At 42.5% G+C, this 21157-nt stretch overlaps 1 protein-coding gene across 3 annotated transcripts in view; it reads left to right on the forward strand.

Moving 5' to 3' along the window:
• The first annotated feature begins 5812 nt into the window (after positions 1-5812).
• The window catches only part of fcho1 (FCH and mu domain containing endocytic adaptor 1), a 62553-nt gene continuing 47208 nt past the window's right edge, over positions 5813-21157 (forward strand). For 2 of the 3 annotated variants that reach the window (XM_085436885.1, XM_085436887.1), the window contains exon 1: positions 5813-5937. The gene's annotated coding sequence lies outside the window, so the exon portion shown is untranslated. The other variant, XM_085436886.1, reaches the window with a different exon arrangement.

Below are 21157 nucleotides of genomic sequence, written 5' to 3' on the forward strand. Positions count from 1 at the left end.
TTATAGATCAAGAGTAAAATCATATTAAATCCTCTCTCCCCCTGTTGGCAGCTGAGTTTCTTGTCACTGCCAAAATAAATAAACTCCTATATTCACCATTTGTACTGTTAAATATGAGGTTTACAGGTGTTGAAGGCCAAAAAGCTGCAATGACAGTGCAAGAGAAGGAAAACAGGGTTGATTTAACGCCTCCCGACCTTCAAGTTGGGGACATTACTGTAGCATTTGCAGCGTCTCAGTAAAAACATGTTTATCTTTAGTATTTAAAGAGGCTGTGACTGCGTTTGGCTGTAACTCCCTCCACCCATAATCAACTTATTCTCTACACTCTTCCTGCTCTGCTGCTGTAACTGGAATTTACAGTAATTTATTAAAGTTACTGTAAATTAATTCACAGCAAATTCAATGTATTTGAATTCGTCACATGTTACTTTATTTCTCTGTATTTTCATTAATAGAATGTTTATTGTGTTTTCATGTAAACTGTTGCAGGATTAACATCGTTTAAAATGTACACCTTTACCTGTAAAACACAGATAGAAAGAAACCTACAACAATGTAGCTTTATTTCTTTTTATTTGTTTGTTTGTTTGTTACTTTCTTTGTAAGTGGAACAAACAGCATCCTTCTTAACAGACAAGACATTTTAATAATTTGAGCCTCGTGTGGCTGTTGTGACGGACCGTATCATGCATGTGGTATTTTTCCATCATGTCATGGTTCAGTTAGAGGAAAAGGGCTCATTAGTACGCTCCTGTCAACCCAATAATAACAACAGGATCTGGTTGAAGTGGCCGAGCCGACCAAACAGTCGGGTCTAGCAGACATCACAGGAAACATCAGCAGAAATATTTCTCACTCATATACTGTGAAATGAGATTGATTAAACCCGCTGATCTTAATTTAAGAACAAAAAAACAACAACCCAGTGACAGGAAAAGAAAAGAAGTGCAAGCTGAACATTTTAGAAAGTAGAGTAAGCACGCCCCCGTGTGTCTGTAACCTTCAGTGCAGCTTTGTATAAATGTATAAATGTTGAACTCATGTAGAAACCAACTTAATAATAGTTGGATGCAATGCTCCCTCTAAGCTGCGCGCGTGCGCACTGCGGGCACGGTCTCTGCGCACAGAAAATCTGCGTTGCGCACAAAAAAAAATCTACCTGAATTGAAATTAAAATTAAAACTTTAACAATTCTGTTTTGCAGTGTGTAGTGCATTTTCATTGTAAGTGGGCCAAAGCAGTTAATTAAAAGTAGTCTAACATAAATGTAAATGCTGTAATTTGATTATTTTAATAAACATGTAACTTGCATGGATTGGATGCTGGCGTGACCACAGTGCACACGTCTGCTGCTGCTCACAGTGGTCCAAGTGTCCGCTCAGGGAGTTTGTGCGTTCGCTCAGACACATGAAACATTAGAGGGAACATTGGTTGGATGGTTAAAAGGTTTCCAGCGTTAGAGATATCTTCTCTTAAACCTTATTTCAGAGTGCGGTTTGTTTTTAGTTTAGAAATGTAGCCCTCCTGCAGGGCATCGAAACCAATAATGTGATACCTTTAAGAACTGAGTAAAAAAATATATAATTTATCTGGATGGGCAGCAAATTAATTAGTTACACCGATGGCAGAGGCAAAGATGCTAAAAGTGAGCGAGATGGATAAGATTAGAAATGAGTATGACGGAGGGACAGCCTGGGTTGAGTGGGGAAAGTGGATATATTAGACAAAGGATGCTAAAGGCTGCTCGGCAGAAGGAAAGAGGAAGACTAAGACTGTAGTGAAGGAGGACGTGTCCTGCTGTGACAGAAGAGGATGGTAGGGATAGGGTGAGATGGAGGGAGAGGATCTGCTTCCTTGTCTCATCCAAAAAATAAGCACAGAAACAATAATACATAAAGTAGGTAAAGTATCCATGAATAGGTGGATGTTCTTGAAAGCAACGAAAGAAAAATGATCATTTAATCTAAGAGGCGTTTTGAGTTTCCTTTACCAACAGATGTCGCTTCCTCTTCACAGACATGAGCAGCCATCTCTCTGCAACACCTCTCCACAGGCCAACAGGGCCCACAGAGAGACACAATCCCAGCCCTGAGGGACAGCCAGACAAAGGCAATGATATCACTGAGACGTGGCACAAGGCACTTATTACCACAGATGGATAGATAGCGCTCTGGGTCTCCTGGGGAGTTCGGAGGACCACTTAGGGGGAAAGAAGGTTTGTTTTGTCTGCGTGTGCTTTTTGAGCAGTGGTCTCCGTCCTCTGTCTCGCCAGCTTTAATTGCCTGCCTGTTCAAGCAGGAGTTAAGCTGATTTGAAAGTGCCTGCTGAGAGCAGGAGCAGGGAGAAGCACTGGAGGAGAGGTGATGCAGAGCCTGTGGCCATACCGTGGACCTCATTCGCTAGATACTAGAAGCAGAGCAGCATCCTATTTGAATGCAAAATAAACAAACAAGAAATAATGCAACAACCGGTGTGTCCGGCCATCACTTTGAGTCTGTTTCAGTTCAATTCCTGTTAAACTCCATTTCAAACAGACCAAATTAGGTAGACAGCAGAAAGAAAAATGGCCATGAAGTGACGAAACTCCCTTATGTGCCATCTGAAATCGTTCCAGCGCCTTTAAATATATCCTTTAAAGAGTACTAATGTTACGAGTGAGGACATGTTCACAAAGAGCCTTTAGAGGGAGACAAATGAGAGCACATCGGCCGGTGTCAGAAGCGACAGTCGAGCGGGATAAGAATAGACACAGCAACAGGTGGCAGGGATTGATGATACGTAATTAAATTCAACAGCTCGTTTCATTTTATTTGTGAGATTTTGCCGGGGATTAAAGGCTCTGATAATTATCCCCCGTTTCATTTGTGTTTGCAGATGGAAGAGGAGGAAATGGCAGTCACACTGCTTGCAAAAAGAGCGATCGCACAGCTTCTGTGCCAGCATCCTGCAGATCCTCTTTCTCTCAACACATGCGTGAAAAATGCCCGACGTGATGTACATTTTGTTTATTATGTCTCACGTTAAGACATCTTAAAATATCTTCCGTGACTTTGTGGTTCGCTGTCGACTCGTGCAAACTGTGAAGGTGGAAGTGATCTAATCTAACCATCTCACAGGAAATAGCACTGACTCTAACATTAAAGCTGAGCTGCACTTCAGTGCTTTTGACATGATGTTCTCCTGCACCCGGTGTGGATTGCAATATTGCACCGCTAATCAACGCCTCCAGCAGAGAAACCCTCACTGCTCCTGTCTTTGATGTATAACAGCACCAGAAAGGGCAAGTGAAGGTGCACAGCAGTGAGTGGCAGCAGCTTTGCATGTGGTGAGGGCATCAACCAAAGCAACGCCACACTTTTATGCATTTCATGCCTCTCGCAGAAATAAGGGCTGCTGTTCCCTGATGCATCTCTCAGCAGGTCTGGACACACCTGTGTATTAAAATAACTCCTGCTCTCCCTGCTTGGCTCATTCTTGCTTGCAGTCGGCTTAATTTGACAAACGTTTCTCCTGCTGCACAAACATTACAGACCCCATGTGAGCAGTGCCATGCTGAGTCTGGACCTGCATTTTTGCAGTTCACATTTATGGGTAGATTTTTTTTTTAATTGCAGAAGTGGGCCGTGTTGAAATGAGACACAACTACACCCTCATACCATTTTTAACCCTGAGAACTGTATTGAATGTTTATATAATAAAGTTGTGTCCTTATCTTTTGAAAAAAATCAGCAGTCTACTGCTATTTTAACCCTCTCCATCAGCTTCATGTGTATCTTACAGGCCTCACTGAGGAACTGATGGAGAACACTCGTTTTACCTTCTCGCAGTCAGTCAGCCTGAAACCATCACCTGCTGAAAGCCTTCTGTCAGTGTCTCCACCATCTGATTTTCATTAGGAGGCTGGCATGAGGGTTAATATATTTCTGCCACCTGCCCCGCTGAAAAAATATTTTGGTTGCTGCACTCATTCATGCATTCAGGCTGGAAATGTCTTAAAATTAATCTTTCAAGGTTAATTCTTTATTTCATGATCTACTGGCTAGTAAACCTGTAAATCACTGCTTTTTTAAACACTTGTTAAAGTTAGAGCAGAGAATTCTTATTACAAAAAAAATATATTCTCTTTTAAATCACAGACATCATTAACTGTGCTACAGCTAAGATTTACTCTGATGGTGACATGAGATGATAAATGATTGAAGCCCTGAGCCAGTCCTGATTTCTTTACATTTCCATGAAAATCAAAATAGATGCATTGATTTGAAATATAGTGGAAATATATGCATACGTCCATGGAAGTAGAGTAAGGCTGTATGAGTCAGTGTTTGGTATAAGTAGTGTTCAGGAACAGTTTTCCAGGCTTCTTGAAGGACATTCAAAGCTCTTCTTTGGATGTTGTCTGACTTTTGTTCTGTTCTCTGATCAAGATGATCCACATTGATTCAATAATGTTGAGCTCTGGGATCTGGGGAGGCCAATCTATGACTGCATAACTGCATTGGCAGTGTATTTGGGTCATTGTCATGCTGAAAAATTAAGCTGTTGGCAATCAGATGTTTTCCAGATGGTGCAACAGAATCTTAGAATACTCTTCAGCATTCATAATTACATCAGTTTTAATGCTTTAATGCAAGCGCTCCAGTACCACTGGCTGAAATGCAGCCCCAAACCACGGCAGAGCCGCCACCATGTTATGCAGACAGCTGCAGACACTCACTCTTGTATCCTGGGACAGATTATCCAGTGGGTATTCTGGGCACATGCCCGGATGTACCTGATGTCTCTGGTTGATTAAAGTAGTCTCTATTTTTCCACCTGATTCTTTCCCACTGCACTGCTGAGGGTAGTCTCTCCCAAAGTCAGGTAGCTAGTGAATATGGTACTTCAAAAACAACAGAAATAGACGTGGTTAAGGCCTACCTCTTAGGAAAATTCTCATTTGTTTAACCAGTTTGGGAAAATAACATTGCAGTTAACTTGAAAGTTCTTTAGATGTTCAATGAGAATACGTGGAAGTTAATTTGGAGGTTACCTCCCAGTGGATTTATGAATTAAAATGTTGGTTTGATCTCAATAAAGGAGCCATGGTGAAAGAATTAAACCCAGAGGATATTTCTGTTTTACAATTATTATTATTATTAATTTCTAAGTGGACACATCCCAAACATGCTTTTCCTGAGAAAAGTTCCACTTCACTATATTGGCATTTGGCTTTATTCATTGGGCATGAGGTACTGGTGTGTGTAAAATGTTTGCAGTTTTGTCCTGTTATACAATATTTGAAATGTAAAAAAACAACCAAAACACCACATTTTCAGAAATATTTGTGGGTTTTTTCTTGTTTGTTTGTTTCTTTGCACTACTTGAACACCAAAGTGGCCCTCCAATGAGAAGACAGTGCCGGCAGGGGCCCACAGCTCATTTAAGTTTGAGGCCCCTGGTTTAAATGAACAGCTGCAACATCTGTTGTGGAAACAGAAAAGTGTCTGAGTGGTAATATTTACCGTTTCCCATTCAAAAGTTTCAAAGGCGACGCTGATGGAGAATGAAGAACAAAGACAGAAATGATCAGCGTTTAAATGCTTCAGTTGTTCGTTGGCTGAACTTTGACGAGCTGTTGTTGAATTTGTTGTACAAACGCATAAAGGGTTCAGGTTCCTATTAAATTGTATATTCTCGAGTTTGTGGAGAAGTGATCCAATGGGCTGCCGGTATACACTATTAAACCCGCCTTCTTGTGGTTGCTATGCCTACTCCGCGTTCCTCTCTGATTGAAGGGAGGAGTAGCCAATCAGCGCTGAGCTGGGAGGGAGTTTGCGCTCACACTGGAAACTGCCTGGTGAATTTCTACTACTAACGTCAAACCGCTCAGGGTCCGCTGAAAGCCCGGGGATGGAAAGTGTACGATAAGCTGTGTCTGAAAACTCCGTGCAGGTGATACGTTCTTCCTTTTCCTCCTGCCTTCCTTTGTGACATTCTCTGCAGGCAGAAATAGCCTAGAAAGACTGCGCTAGTGCACCGCTATTGAAAATATCGGGCAGTAGTAGACACGCTTGTTTGACATATGAAGCGAGGGAAATCCAGCTAACGCTGAAGGAGAAACTTGGGTGAGACAAGTACGTGGGTATAAAATGTAAGTAAGCTATGGCCAGAAGCTGAGCTTTATCTTAATGTTTCCGCAGAAACACTTTGTTTTTGGTCCTGCTAACATAAATGTGTTTAATATCCTGTCTCGCACTGAGAGGCTGTTTCTGCTCTGTGATGCTACTTTGCAGTCATTTGAGTGAATTTATTGCCACAGGGTTGTTATTGGGAGTTGAACTGCTCGATGGGGTTTCCTGCATGCTGAAGCAGGTTGTCTGTCGTTGTGATGATTGTTACTAGACAAGTTTATGCAATCATGGAAACCTTTGACTTATAGGCCGGTATTGGTACTGGCGTTTAAGAGTTTAAAATACTGTATGCTCGTACAGGTCTGTCTGTGATAACCTGAAAGCAGCTGCTAATATCAGCTGCATGTGCGTGACCAGCGAGGTGGATCAGAACCAGTCCTGGGTTTAACTGCTGGACATCACAGATCACACACCCGCTGTGGGGCTTCACTGACTTGACTGCAGATGTTTTGTCCTAGATATCCTCTGTCAGTTCTTAGAAGTGTGTCAGGCTTCACCGAGTGACACCTAACTTAAAGACATATGAGGGAATTCGTCTAATACTTCTAAGCAACATGGACATATTCTCTGGGCTGTGAGGTACATTTCAGTTTGCATGTCTGTTTTGTAGCTTCAAAGACACTAAACTGAGAGATGCAGCAAGATATCAACAGAACATGGAAATCAGCTGATACTCATATTGGTTATCTGCAAATATGATAGCAAGAGCACTTGGCAGTTCTCCTGGACAGATGGGGAGATAAATAACAAAAATATTGGACCGACAAAAATCAGCATCAGCCGGTGGCCAAATGACTACTTTATCATGTTAAATGTTTGTGTTGGCCCAGAGTTTCACAATGAGTGTAATGTTTGGAGCTTGTCGTGAGTCTCAGTCTCAACTCAAGAAAAATACATATTGGCAGTTTCATAATGTCCTGATTGTCGGTAAACAAGCAAACCCACATGTAAATCAGGTCCACCCCCTCGCTCCACGTCCTCTCTGTCACTCTGTTGACTGCTGTCAAATAAAGGTAGCTCGAGTGGTGTTAGCCTAACCTTGAATCCACTTTGCTTGATTCTGGAAATGCATCATGTGAAACACCTTCAGGTGCAAGTAAAGGCTCATTTAATTCTGTTGCATCACTTTTGAGGTGCAAATCAACCACTGTCTGGTTGCACCAAAGAAACCATTGTGTGGAAATCCCCGTTTGACTGATAGACATTCTCGCCATGACTTTATGTTAGTTTGCAAGCATGTATAGCGTGAGCCGCAGTGTTTGCAACCTCAGACTGTAGCACAGCTGTCTTTCTCTGTGTGTCTTTGAAACCAAGTGGCAGGAGTTGAGAGTTGAAGGCTGCTGGGATCTTTTGATATGAGAGGTAAACAACACTCTCCCTTGTGCCTTGACTACAAGGAGAAGGTTCTGTTTCCTCCTGACTCTGAGTCAGGGTGAGTGGGATGCAGAGAAAATACTGAAAGGAGGTGTTTTACTATCATTAAATAAAGTATAATGCAGCAGCGTCGGGAGGAATGGATTTCTTTTCTCGATTCTTTTGTTTACAGACGTCATTAGAACGGATTGCGTTTGATTGCTCGCTGTTCATTCGCTCACTAAGCTGCGTGTTTTCACACCCCCGCACCGATCTCTGCCTAAAAATCTGATTGCACATGGACCAAAAGTTCGATCTCGATGTAGAAGGACGCGTATACTGGTTTCAACATAAATGACGATGCGGTCTAAGTTTGTCATTTTTATTAGGCCGTTTGATGTTGTGGGTTTATTTTGGTTATTGACGGTGTGTTTCTTTCTGGGAGTCTTAAGGTCGGTATGATATCTAGATTCATGCGCACTGTGTTCGGTCAAACTGCTGGCATCATCATAGATTGAGTCTTAAATCAGCTACGTTGGCATTCGTTGAGTAGTTGCTTGTGAAGATGCTGATGTTTAGCTGATTATGTGACGAAGGCTTATATCACGGCGGTTGCAAAGAATCTCTGCTCTTCCCACGGAGTCTTAACTCTGTGTTGAAGGTCAAGGTCATACTTGTCGTTTTAGGTGTCATTTTTCCAATTTTAACTAGAATTGTTACTCATCCTTGAGTATTGTGTGATTTTTACTGAGCCCTGCACACAGTCATCACCTAATGGATCAAGGTGAAGGTCACGCTTGAAAATTCATAGTTTCACATAGACTTGGATTCTGTTAATCAGAGACAGATGGACAAAAGTGTTTCAATGAGTCGAAGTTACTCAGCGTAAAAGTGTGTGTGTGCGTGTGTGTGTGTGTGTGCGTGCATGTGTGTGCATGTGTGTGCGTGCATGTGTGTGCATGTGTGTGCGTGCATGCACACGTGCGTGAGGAAACACTGCATCTTTCAAGACGCACACAAACCTACAGATGTTATTACGTGCCTGGTAAGGCTTTGCAGTATCTCTGGAGCAGCTGAAGACAGAAAGTCTGTCTGAGTGCTGGACAGGTGCTGTGCAAGATGGATAAATATTGTACGGTGACACAGTTCTGCCACTGTTGTGTTTTCCACGTATAAAATATTTGACTTTTCGTGATTTTAAGTCTGGGATTCACACGAACCGTCTGCTGGTCTGCCTGGCTCCGTCTCCTTCACTGATGTCACTGAACAGTGAATAAGTTGGCAACGCGAGTTCTTCTCGTCATTGCCAACTTACCAGCTGTGTTGCTACATTTAGTCCTTTCACAGTTATTTTATTTGTTTATTTATTTTTGTTGTTGTTTGTTTTGTCTAAATATTACGTACTGCTGCTAAGCGAAGCACTTAATACTGACCGCTGGATATAAAAATGCCCTGATGTATTCACATAGTGGTGCTCCAGGACTGATCATTACAGGACCGTTTGGAGAGCTGTTGGCTAACAGGTGATTTCTGTATTTACAAGAGGTGGAATAACCAGACACCACACAATATGATATTATTGGGATTTTTAACATTTTCCAATATGATGATTAACCTTCCTGTTCTATGGGAATATAAGCAGAGTAACATCAGCTAGCTTGAGGTGATTCCTATAGACCGGGGGGAGGCAACTCCAGGCCTCGAGTGCCGGTGTCCTGCAGGTTTCAGATCGCACCCTGGGTTAACACACCTGAATCAAATGATTAGTTCATTACCAGGCCTCTGGAGAACTTCAAGAAATGCTGAGGAGTCATTTAGCCCTTTAAATCAGCTGTGATGGATCATGGACTCATCTAAAACCTCCAGGACACCGGCACTCGAGGCCTGGAGTTGCCTACCCCTGCTATAGACTGATGGCAACATGTTGACAATCTATGCATCTTACAATTCAGACAGTAAGTGTTGAAAATCTTCAGCTCTGTCTCTGAGACTGATTGCATTCGGTCCAAGTCAGACACCATTATTCGTGCAATCCCCTCGTAATTGCCTTTTTATTTATTTATTTCTGTCCCGTCTCTCACCAGCCTGGTTCTGCCAGAGGTTTCTTCCTGTTGAAAGGCAGTTTTTCCTTCCCAGTTTTGCCAAATTTTTTCCCCAAGGGGGGTTGATCTTCACCTTACACTATAAAGTGCCTTGAGGCAACTGTTGTTCTGATTTGCCACCATGTAAATAAGATGGAATCGAACTGACTTAATCAAAAGGGGCCATAAGTGTGCAGCACCCTCAAGCTTGGGACAAACACGAGGTCACCACAGGTTGCAGTTGGTTGGAGAATGTGAAGAAATCAGGCAGATATCATTTCTATTTTATTTATGTATCTATTTATTTTGTGTAGGTGGAGGGAGGCTGCTCTCCCACTTGCACTCGCGTGACTGAGCCGTTAGTTTACTCTGAATTAGAAGGTCGCTTTTTCCAGATAAGTGTGTTGTACGTTTTTTTGTTTGAGCCGATTTAGTGAATGTTTGCTCCGCTAATGTTATCTGAGGAAGGTGGTGCATGAGATGAGCCTCGTTTGTAGGATTCCCAGTGTCTCTGTGTATTTTGCAGTGTAACAGCACAGCAAACGCAGTAAAATTGTTGTGGGAGACCAAAAGCATGGGCACCTAGGGATCATTCCAGGTGAGATATGTAGTAGTTACTGGTCATTATCTATGCAGCCACAGCGAGTGAGTAAGCCGGCCACCTGAGAAGATAATACAGGCAGTGAAAAAGTACCCGAACCTCTCATGACTCCCTCAAACATTGCTGACTCGCACTTTCTCTCACCTGCTGCACACAGCCAATTACTGAAGCACATACACTCCGTTACAACCTGGTATTTCCTCCTGCAGGCAGAAGAGGACAAATAAAAAGAGCTCCCTGTTCTGCATTTTAATTTGGAAGCACCAGATGCCTGCACTGAACTGATGCTTTAACCTGTTTGAACAGTCCTTCGGCTCGACCTTTCAAAAATGCTCATGTGCACACAGAGCCACACGATCAATTATACATGTGTGTTTTCATATGTAGGCTGGAGCACCGCAAGGCCTTCCCTTGTCTTTGCCAAGCAGGGCAAGACCTAGAGACAGGAAACAGTCGAGTGAAGCTCTTTTGTAATAAAGAGAACACTTTCAGTTCTGAGCTGCTCTTTATTTTACAGTAAAATATTTTATGTAAAATATTGTATACTTTTAAAGCAGTTGGAGTTACATGTAAGAAATTTGAATGAAAGCAAGATTAAAATAAAATAAAAAATGTATCTAAAACCACGACCTGTGCCTGAGGTCACGAGCGAGTCCAGCCAAGCTCCTCTTGTAGCAGATGGGAGGGTCCCGAGGCAGGATGGAGGACTGAGCTCGCGCCTTCGGCTCTCGCCCGGGTCTGTTTCTGAGCGCTCAGCAGAGCGAGAAGAAGCATTGAATTAAAATAAATGACAGGAACACGGAGAGTGACTTCAATTTAAGATTATTTTAATTACTTCAGATTAAAACTAAAATCAGCCACCAGAAGGGAAACTCTGAGTCAGTGACAGGTTGTCTTTTCATGTAGTTTAGAGTAATACAAGTGTATTTATTGGGCTGTTTTATGTGTGGTGGTGGTTTAAAATGTTTCATTTTTCTGTTAATGAAGAAACGTGTCGAGCAGTACAACTAAAAGTTGTTGGTTGCAGGAGGAGGAATTTACTCTTTCCTGTACCTGATACTGTAAATATGTTTTTAGCTGCTGATCAAACAAAACAAACAATTTAAGGAGTGGTAATCCAAGACAAAATAACTGGTTTTCACCGGGACTGTTTGACTATTCTTTAAAGATCACCCGACACCCCGGACTGGTCTCAGATGACTGAGCGTAGTACCACACCTGTAATATGTGCGCTTTAACTGGTACAGTTTGCAATATAAAGGAATATTACACCATGTCACCTAATCTTACCAAGTCTCACGTGCTTTGCGAGTGTGATACCGGGTACATAGTAGACCAGCGGTCCCCAGCCTTTTTTGCGCCGGTTTAATGTCAGATAATATTTCCACGGACCGGCCTTTAAGGTGTCGCGGATAAATACGACAAAAACCGTGGTATTTTGTAAATATAACAAAGGCGAATTCACTTTGCAATTGTGTAACTTTATTAGCAGCGTCCACCTGAAATGTGCCAACAACACTGACAGTAACGTCCTCCTCTCTGCCCCTTAATGCTCTCTGGTCGCTATGGTAACGGGTAAATATTTCTTTCAAAATAAGACGCGCAACTACAATGCGGCAAAAGACCCAGGGAAACGGAGTTAACGTTAAAAAACCCTGAAAACCATAAATTTCACACCCGAGCCTCAACTCTCGCGGCCCAACACCGGTCCACGGCCCGGGGGTTGGGGACCGCTGTAGTAGAGGACTCGCATTTCTTTTGATAAATGTCCCCAAAGTGTTTCTAGATGCTTTCCCAGCAGCAGTAGTACTGGTTTTATATACATTTTTATTTTTTTGATAGACAAAGCTTTTTTAAGTTAAGATATACTCTTACATGTAAAGATTTGCTGCTTTTCTTTGTTTTTCGTTGCAACCTTAGGCCATAAAGAAGCAAAAATGACTCAATTCTGACTAATTTACCCTTCAAAGAGTCGTCTTGTCACCTCCACTGCTGTCCTTTTAAAGAGCACTTCCTGAACGCCGTATGTGAATTAGAGGTGGGAATCACCATACATCCCACAATACGATATTATCACAATACTTAACACACGATACGATATTATTGCAATTTTTAAAAATATTTTGCGATATTCAGATTCTGTACATAAAGGTAAACTTTATCAATATTCATTTATCTAATATCAAAGTCTCGCACTCAGTCTTTCTCTCAGTTCAGTCAGTTTTATTGTTGACAAACTGAACGGTTTGTATTACAGTCTAGTCCAACTGAACTGAATGCAACCATCTGGTACAATTACAGCTATTCTGAACTATGCAATATGAAAACTATGCAGCCCCTTCAGCAACTGAAGAATTTGAAAGTAAATTAAAACAAAATATAATTTTACATTAAATAAAAAAGTTTTAAACGTAATTAAAATAAAACACGTCTTAAATTAAAATAAGTAAACTGTCATGTTTATTGCTGCCAAAAAAAGGTTAAACACATTTGGACAGTGTCAGGATTCTTGCTCAGAAAAAGGATCAACATGCTCTGAAGTCAGAGCACAAAAACCTTTTTGTAACAAAATATCTATTTCTGCCGTCCCTGTATCGATACATTATTAGCAAACAAAATATCACCATACTACACAGTATCGATTTTTCCCCCCACCCCTAATGTGAATATAACAAAAATAAAAACGCCATCTTCTCTAGCCGTGCATAGCGCTCGATGAGCGGCTCTGGCCTTACGCAGCTGGTCGTGCCAAGCTTAGAAGTGATGCTCGCCTGGCACGTTGTCATAGACTGGACTCGACTGGAGCTGTGTGCTGCAGTAACAAAAGCGCATTCAGGCCGGGACAATGGGGAGCTGACAGCCCGGGTTGTGTTTATCACTCTGCTTTTTCTTTCGCTGCTTTCCTCCTGTTTATTGTGTTTGCCGTCTCTCCGCTTCTCTCTTCTGCTCTCGGTCGTTGCCTGTGCATACGTTCAGCACTGTAAGAGAATAGCTGTGCACAGTGTGGCTTCGTCATTAAACACAGGGTGTAATTCTGTCACGGTAGTGACAGCGATCTGATTGTTGGGTTCAGGCTCTGCTTTAGCACACTTTTGTTGACTCATTTGTTTGGTGGGCAGCAATTTGTGGGTGCTGAGGTAGTTGTCTATAATTGTAGCAATCATGTTTTCTTATAATAGACCAGCAATGAATCACCAAGAGGATTTTGTACGTCTGTAAGATCACGGTCTCATGTGGACAATTGATCCAATCTTTCAGCCTCAAGAAGCAGCCCGGCTGTCTGTTTTTGTTTTGTTTTTGTGATCAGTCACTTTAATGAGTTTGTTTAAAGGATATCAGCAAGACATGAAAACGCTCATTGCAAATTGCCAGAGATTAAGCCGGCATGCTGAAATACTAATGCCCATACATTTTCCATTTGCAACAAATCCTAATAGTCCTGAAGGCGGCCCAGCATCCGAGCACGTCATTTGCTTGAATGTTTATTATTAGACTCATAAAGTTAAAGCAGTCGGTCCAACGATGAACTTACGAAAAGTTCGTTTTGTTTTTTCAAGTAGACGTGAAATATTTTTTTGGTTTAAGTTTCTCAGAAGTACGAGGAGAGTCCCAAAGTCAGGTCTCCAAAGACGTAGAGAAACTGTTCGTACGGCTGTTGGCCCCACTGTTGTGATTGGTCCTTCCTCCCAAACAAGCATGCGCGGCTTCGCTGGGATGCTCAATCTTGAAAATGGAACATCGCGCAGTTATTTTGATTTTTGAACCAAAAAGGTGATGAAGCGGTTGAAATTCATTGACAGTTAATGGAAGTATACGGACAGCTATGCATGGATGTAAAAAACTTTGCAAGTGTTGTAGAGAGTTTACAGCCTGGTGTCATAGCGGCATCCTAAAACTGTCACAGCGTTTACAAAAATGATCGACCGAAAATAAATAATTCTTCAACCTTTAAAATTATGCAAATATGATAGAAAATAAACAGTTGTTTTATTTCAGGAAAAAATAGGAGACCTTACTTTTGGGTTCGCCCTCGTAAATATATTGTTGTCATAGACTGTATCGTGCAAAGGTTTGTGGTCATTTAGTCATCTCATTATTCTTGTTATCCTTACTGTAAAACAGGAAATCTCTCTCTGTTTGTTTCTTTGTCCACAATCTCCTCCGACACAATCAGGATTTGAGCTACAAACTTGGCACTGGTACATTTTCTGGGCCCATCATCCATGCAAACAGTGACGTTGCGACAGCTCCCTACCATTTTGGGTGTGAGCACTCAGTCTGCGTGATAATTCACCAAGGAAAACCTCCACATCAGAGCTGCTGTAGGACAGAAGAAGAGAAGTGAGAAGCAAAGTTGTTCTGTCAGAAAGCTTTTAGCGACATGTTGTTTTTTTGCATTATGCCATTTTAATTTCACAACATCGTCTCGTTTATATCGACAAAAGCTGAATGAGGCATCTTATAACGTCATCGTGTTATAATGTGATATGTGTTGCGTACTTGCGTTCATACAACGCCTTATAAAAGCATTGAATGTCATGGTTTGCAGCATCAACAGGCCCAGCAGTACTGCAGCATGCTACAGTAAAACTAACCAGAAATGTTATGAATGAAACTCTTGTTTACAGAGACTCTTTAACATAATCCAAGTTTATCGTGTTTATATCATAACTGATCATTGGAAACAGCCTTTTTTATCAGGTCAGCACAGCTGAAAACTGTTAAACTGCTAATCAAAGAGTGAATGCATCTGTATAGCTGAGTATCGGAGCAGCTTTCTGGGTCTCTTCTGTCTCATTGCAGTTTTAAAACAGGAACCGCTCCTCTCACAGAGCCCCCCCCCCCCACTGTCCATCAATCAAGAGAAGTGTATCAGTGTCTCTGCTGTGATAAATGTTCTTGTCTGTAAAAGTAGTAGTACTATTGTTGAAAACTTCCCAAATTAATTATTATTTCTCAGAGCAATTTGTTTTAAGCTGAAACTCAACCTACAAAAGCAAATGCACCAGACAATTTCGACCGTTTTTAGTGTTGAAAAGTCAAAGTGCTCATGTTAAATTAAAAATGTCCCTCTGTAGCTGTGCGTCCATTAGAAATGTGAAAAGTTCCTTTGATCAGTAATTGTTCTGCCTCTGTCCTGGTTGACACTCCTCTGTAACATTGTAACAACAAAAGGAGGATCTGAGCGTGTGCTCACATTCCTCAGCCTCCCTTTAAGGTCTTTGCCAGGGTGCTGGAGAAGAGATTCCTTCAATCCGGGGGGGATAATGCACTTTTCACGTGGTTGTGCGAGACCGGGCCAACTCTTTGTCCACTCGAAGATTTGGTGGACAGAATTTCGAGGCACAGCCAGTAAGCAGAGGGTTTCTGCTTCGGTGGCCTTGGGATGACCTCTCTACATTTTGCTGATGATTTATCAGACAGAGACCTCCAGCTAGCACTGGGGCAGTTTGCAGCCAAGTGTGAGGTGTTGGTGATGAAATTTAGAAGCTCCAAGTCTGAAACCGTGGTTCTCAGCGGCAGAAAGGCGGCAAAAGTTTCGGTATCTCGGGTTCTTGTTTGTGGGTGATGGATCATAGATGGTTTGGTGTGATTCAGCAGTGACGGACTGTGCTGAAGAGGTAGCTGAGTATAAAAGCAAAGTGGTCAATTTATATGTCAGCCTCACAGAGTAGAGCTGCTAAAGTCTGCGTTTCTCTGCTTAGGCTACAGCTCACATGGCCCTAAAGGTGGTAGACTACGCGAGGAAATAATTTTTGGTATTAGCTGGTTAGTTAATGAGTTGTTTCTTCGGTGCTTATATAACATGTAGTCCCATTCCACGTGTCTTTCTGTTAGCAATGATGAAGAAAGTAAGTGGGGAAAAAATACAATCCAAAGTCTGAATATTTTGTAATGAAACTCGATTTTACAGGTCAGTGCCCACAGGTTTGATATGATGGAAGGAAACATCCACACTGATGTCTCGCTCTAAATTACTGTCCTCAGTAGTGAGTCATCCCATTGGCAGATGTGGCAGAGCAGTGCTGGAGTCTGTTGGTGGCGGTGACACAAAATGAGCTCTCCTCCACACTTCACCAAATCAGGTTTAAAACTGATAGCGAAGGACAGCGGAGCTGCTCCGCAGTGCAGCCGACGCCGGTCGCTTCATCAGTTCGGTCCGCCTGCCCATGTCCTCTCTCACACTGCGTCTCACATCTGCACTTGGGTAACAGCAGTAAGTCTGACTGCTGTTTCTGGCAAATGAATTCACGCATTTGTTCATTAGAAATAATTCTGGTGATTATTTTCGAGACAACATTTTCCTGTCATTCCCATTTCGTCCAGTTTAAAAGCCGGTGTTATTAAGTCTCGTCAGTATTCAGAGATTATAATGGTTTCTGTTTCTGATTGTACAACTCGTTTGGTATTAATAGATGATGAAAAGCATCATTTTGACACCTTTACTGATTGCTTCCTTCCCGTCCTTCAGCTGTTCGAAGGTTTGTTCACCGATCCGACTCTGTGCTGTGGCTCGTTTGTTTTATCTTTTAGTCACACTTTGCCTACGTGTCCTTTTTCTTCCTTTCCTCTGTTCCTTTGCCTCGTTTTTTAACACCTGCTTTGCTCCCAGAGCTTGTGACAAATGCGCCTCCTCCGAGGTTAGCAGGGCATCTTTATTTTATGCTCAACTGTGTCATTACATTTAACCCAGTTCCATTTTTATTTTGCTTTTTGAGCCAGATGAGGATGCCGGTGTCTGAAAGCGCGAGGAGACACGTGGGGACTCGTTCCTCTGTCCTCTCAAGCAAAGGAAGGAGAAAGGCAGGTGGAGGTGGTGAGGAGGCGGGAGTTTGGGTTGACCTTCCCTTACCCTCCTTCCCTCCTCCCTCCTGTCAGAGAGACGTCTGCTAGTAGAGCCATCGCTGGCAAAGGGAAAGGAAATAAAAACTGAAATGCTTAGTATGGGCGGAGAGGATGCATCATTTATATCCTGCTGTGGGTAGTTCTTGTTCCTGTATGAGACCTTATTTCATTCCTTCCCATCTGCTTTTTAAAGGCCTAATTTTTCATGGCAGCCGTCTGCGTGTTGTCAGGCAGTGTGAGGGTGGCAGAAGACGAGGTTAGAGTGTTTTTAATTGATAAGGCTGCATTTCCTCCCTGTGTGGCTGTTAAAGATATATTTTCCTCCTCGTGTTTAGTTTTAGTTGCATTGCCTGTGTTGCCGTTCTGCATTTGCTCGTCTTCGGCCTGCAGTGCCAACGCCAAAAATAAGGGTTGATCGGGTGTGTAGAAAACAGAATTACCTGATGCCGATGAAAGGCCGTTTGAAGTTCTGCCAAAAAAACATTTCTAAAAATAATTTCATCGCATGTTTCTCAGAAAAAGGCATGTAAACGGTTTCAGTGCGTTTTTAATTGGTGGATAATCAGTCCAATTTTCAGAGTAAATATTTGTTAATTTATATATTATTACATCACATTTTGGGTCATTTAGACCAAAATACTCAATTTTGCTCTACATGGGCCTGATATCCAGTTACGAGGACGTTATGCTGCTACTGTTCTATCAAGCTTGTAAACGAGTATCCTCATATGTGGCTCTCATTTTTCTTAGAAACAAAAATTAGGTAAAAAAAATAAATCTGGTAATTCTTTGTTTTTACATTCATCAGGTCCCAATCAGCCCAAATATCAAAGAGAAATTAAAACTGCTGCTGTGGAAGAGTTCGTGTCTCAGGAGGTTAAGCCACCTTTATTGTCCCAAAGAGCAGGACGAGATTGAAGGAATCTGAGAACATGAGCACCGTTGCCTATTTTTGAATTTTGCCACATATTTTGGTGCAATCCTCCAAGATAATAAAACACTAACACAAATAAATTAAAAATATTGGATGCAGCAGATCGTGATATTGCTGTTAGTTTGGTTTGACTATTGCAGATCCAGCGGCCTAATATTTAACCTAATATCACCTCGGCATCAGTGACCAAACATTCATATTCTACAAAGTTTGGTTCGTTGAGGGGAAAAAACTTGGAAACTGTGGCCCAACTTTAGTGTTTCACACTATGAGAAAATTTGTATCACAGTATTTTTTAAGACTGTTGCTTCATAAAGTCGAAGGAGGTTAGAATTAACATGATTTCTGCATAATTGAGCTTTTATAAATGTATAAGGACTGTGTGGAATAATAACGCTCTTTAATGGCAACATTAAAAATAAAATAAAACCACATGATTGTTCGACATATGACTACAACGTTGGTCCTTGACAGGTGGCTTCTTTTGTTGCTAAACAGAAAACATTTGGCCCGTTGGTGTCAATGTTTCCACAGCAGAACTTCACACGGACACGTCGCTCTGTCAGGAAAAACATCCGTTAGATTTGCCTCGCCTCGTTCCCCTTGGCGTTTGTGGACGAGATGCCAGAGTCTGATTTTATAAAGCCGGGGAACTTGCAGACAGCAGACGCAGCTCCTGTCTTTGTCACAAGTTTCTTTGATCCATCTCTGGTCTCCTGTTGATCTGCCGCTACAGTTTGCTCAGCTGTTCACAGACTGTCGTGCTACCTGACTGCCTAGCATTACCCAGCATGCTTTTCATTAGTGAAATGTTATAAACGTGCGATGATCTTATATATTTATATGATTTTTAGGTTTAGAACCATTATTGAGGAGGGTGCACAGTTGTACCTCCTCTCACTGTACTCTACAGTCCTACTAGTATCCAGTAATATAAGTCACTCGAGAGGACACAGAGGACTTTTGCCTTCTTACTGACATGGTCAGGTAAAGCTAAGGTTTAGGCCCCGCCCACAGTGGACACAAGACTGGTCAGTGAATTTTTTGCAAGCTGTGAATAGTTGACGAGTGGTTGCTGGAGGTTGCTCGCAGTGACTAGTGTGAAATGATTTGTGTACGGCGCTGCACTGAAAACCTTGCGATCGCTGTGGTTGCCAGCAGACTCCTGGAGTTGCCTGTATTTTGCACGGAAGATGCTGACGTGTCTGCAGACACTCGTAAACTACTCGCTATTCTGCATTGAAACTGCGAAAAGTGCGACGCCAACCAGAAACGGTGTCTGCTCACCTTCACAATAAAAGTTTGAAATGTGTGCACAGCTTTTACTGTGAAGGCAAACGGTCTCTGTTTCTGGTTGTTTCTTACTTTCTCCAAGCTTCACTACAGTCTGGAGAGAAACTGAGAAGTGTTTGTACAAGTCGGCAGCTTTCAATCCCGGGTGGGTCCGGTGGTGCTGCACCCTGCTCAACACGACGCATTCAGTAGATGCGATCAGTGAAACTTTATCGATATGTCATAAGAAAGTGTCAGGCGTGAGTCTCACACCCACACTGTGACATTACAGCAACTCACGTTTCCAAATGTCAAGCGTTTAATCGGTGCATAACGCGTTTCAGCATGTTCGCTGCTTGTGCGAGCAGTCAGTAGATGTTGCACATGGCAGGACCAAAAACTGCGCCCACATTTATTTCCTGAATAAAAAATGATCTGGAGTTTGAGGAATCAGGGTCACAGAGTGTCCCACTTCTTCCCAGGGCTCTGTTTGCCCCAGAGCTGATTTCAGCTCAACGTTTAGTTGGAACCAGGCGGAGAATGCTGGATGTCAGCTACTTCTATACATGCCAGCACCGTGGGTATGGTGTCTTTGTGCTGCGTCAGGACTGTGAGGATTAGAGCTAAAAGTATATGTAATTAACTCAGATCTACGAGCAGGTTTCGGTGTCTTTGTGACGCGTCTGTTTTTATCTGGTGTGCTCCCTTTGCCCCCCTTTCTGCTTGCCTAAAAACCATCTGGTGCTCTGGTCAGATCTGCCGTCCCGCTGCACGGCTGCCGTGGAAATCTGCTCAGGCAGGATTTATTAGTAGTGGGTTAAAACCTGTAAAATATTCTGACAACGAGGACCAGCATTTCTCTGAAAGGTTAGGATAGCGTTTTATAAATATCGAGGTTGGCCAGTGATAATCATTTGAGGTACTGACGAGAAGTTGTTGGGTTTTTATTAAATAAATTGATTGATGTGCTGGTGTATGACCTCCACCGCTGACTCCGCCCATATTAAAGGCCAAAGATGATGAATCTTACGGTGGCAGCGCTGCAGTAGTCGGTCATTAATCATCTTCAGGAGTTTGTTTGGTTTCCACACTGTACAGCAGATATGAAAATATTGGCAAAGTGTAGTTTCGCTGGAAATCGATACACTAAGCATTGATATCAGTCGTGCAGCTGCTGCTCCGCAGTATTTCCGTCCCTCCTGTGGGCTCTCTCCTCCTCTGCCCAACACAAAGCTGTCTGCAGGCCTCCAGTCCTGCTGCTGAGCTAATTACTGAGGTGTGAGGAGTTTCAGGTGTGTGTGTGTGTGTGTGTGTGTGTGTGTGTGTGTGTGCATGCACACTCTAGGGCTTGCTGTGTTGGTTTCTGCATGTGTGGCTGTTGTCTTATGCCAGGTCACCAGGACTGAGCTGAATCTGTGCCAAAAGAAGGAGAGGGCTGTTGTCAACACACACACACACACACACACACACACACACACACACACACACACACACAGTCAGCAGAATAACAGATAACAGGAACCCTGCGTGAGCCCTGGGGAAACTCTTGCCCCATTATGGATTCTCTTGCAAAGGGCAGGATGCTTTGTGTACACGTTGCATTAAAGTGTTTGTGTTTCTTTGATTGTATGCAGGGGCTTAAAAGGTGCATGTTGCTCTGCTGCTGCAGTGCACTTCCTCCTGTCACCAGCAAATTAAAAATAAACCTCTCGTGAAAACGGTGGACGCACAACAAGTCGTATTTAAGCTCTGAGGCGATGGGGGTCACATGTTGTTCTGATGTCGTGCGATCTTTGATTTTCCTGTTCGACCGCTCGCACAGACGTGCGTTGGCATGTGTGACAGGGCTTGTGTGTCGGTAATAAATTGTAATAAACTGTTGCAATCCAGAAAT

The sequence above is a fragment of the Copadichromis virginalis genome, linkage group LG17, assembly GCF_057382275.1.
Source record: "Copadichromis virginalis isolate Kocher_CV1m ecotype Utaka linkage group LG17, C_Virginalis_male_GT1.1, whole genome shotgun sequence".
Classification (NCBI taxonomy): Eukaryota; Metazoa; Chordata; class Actinopteri; order Cichliformes; family Cichlidae; genus Copadichromis; species Copadichromis virginalis.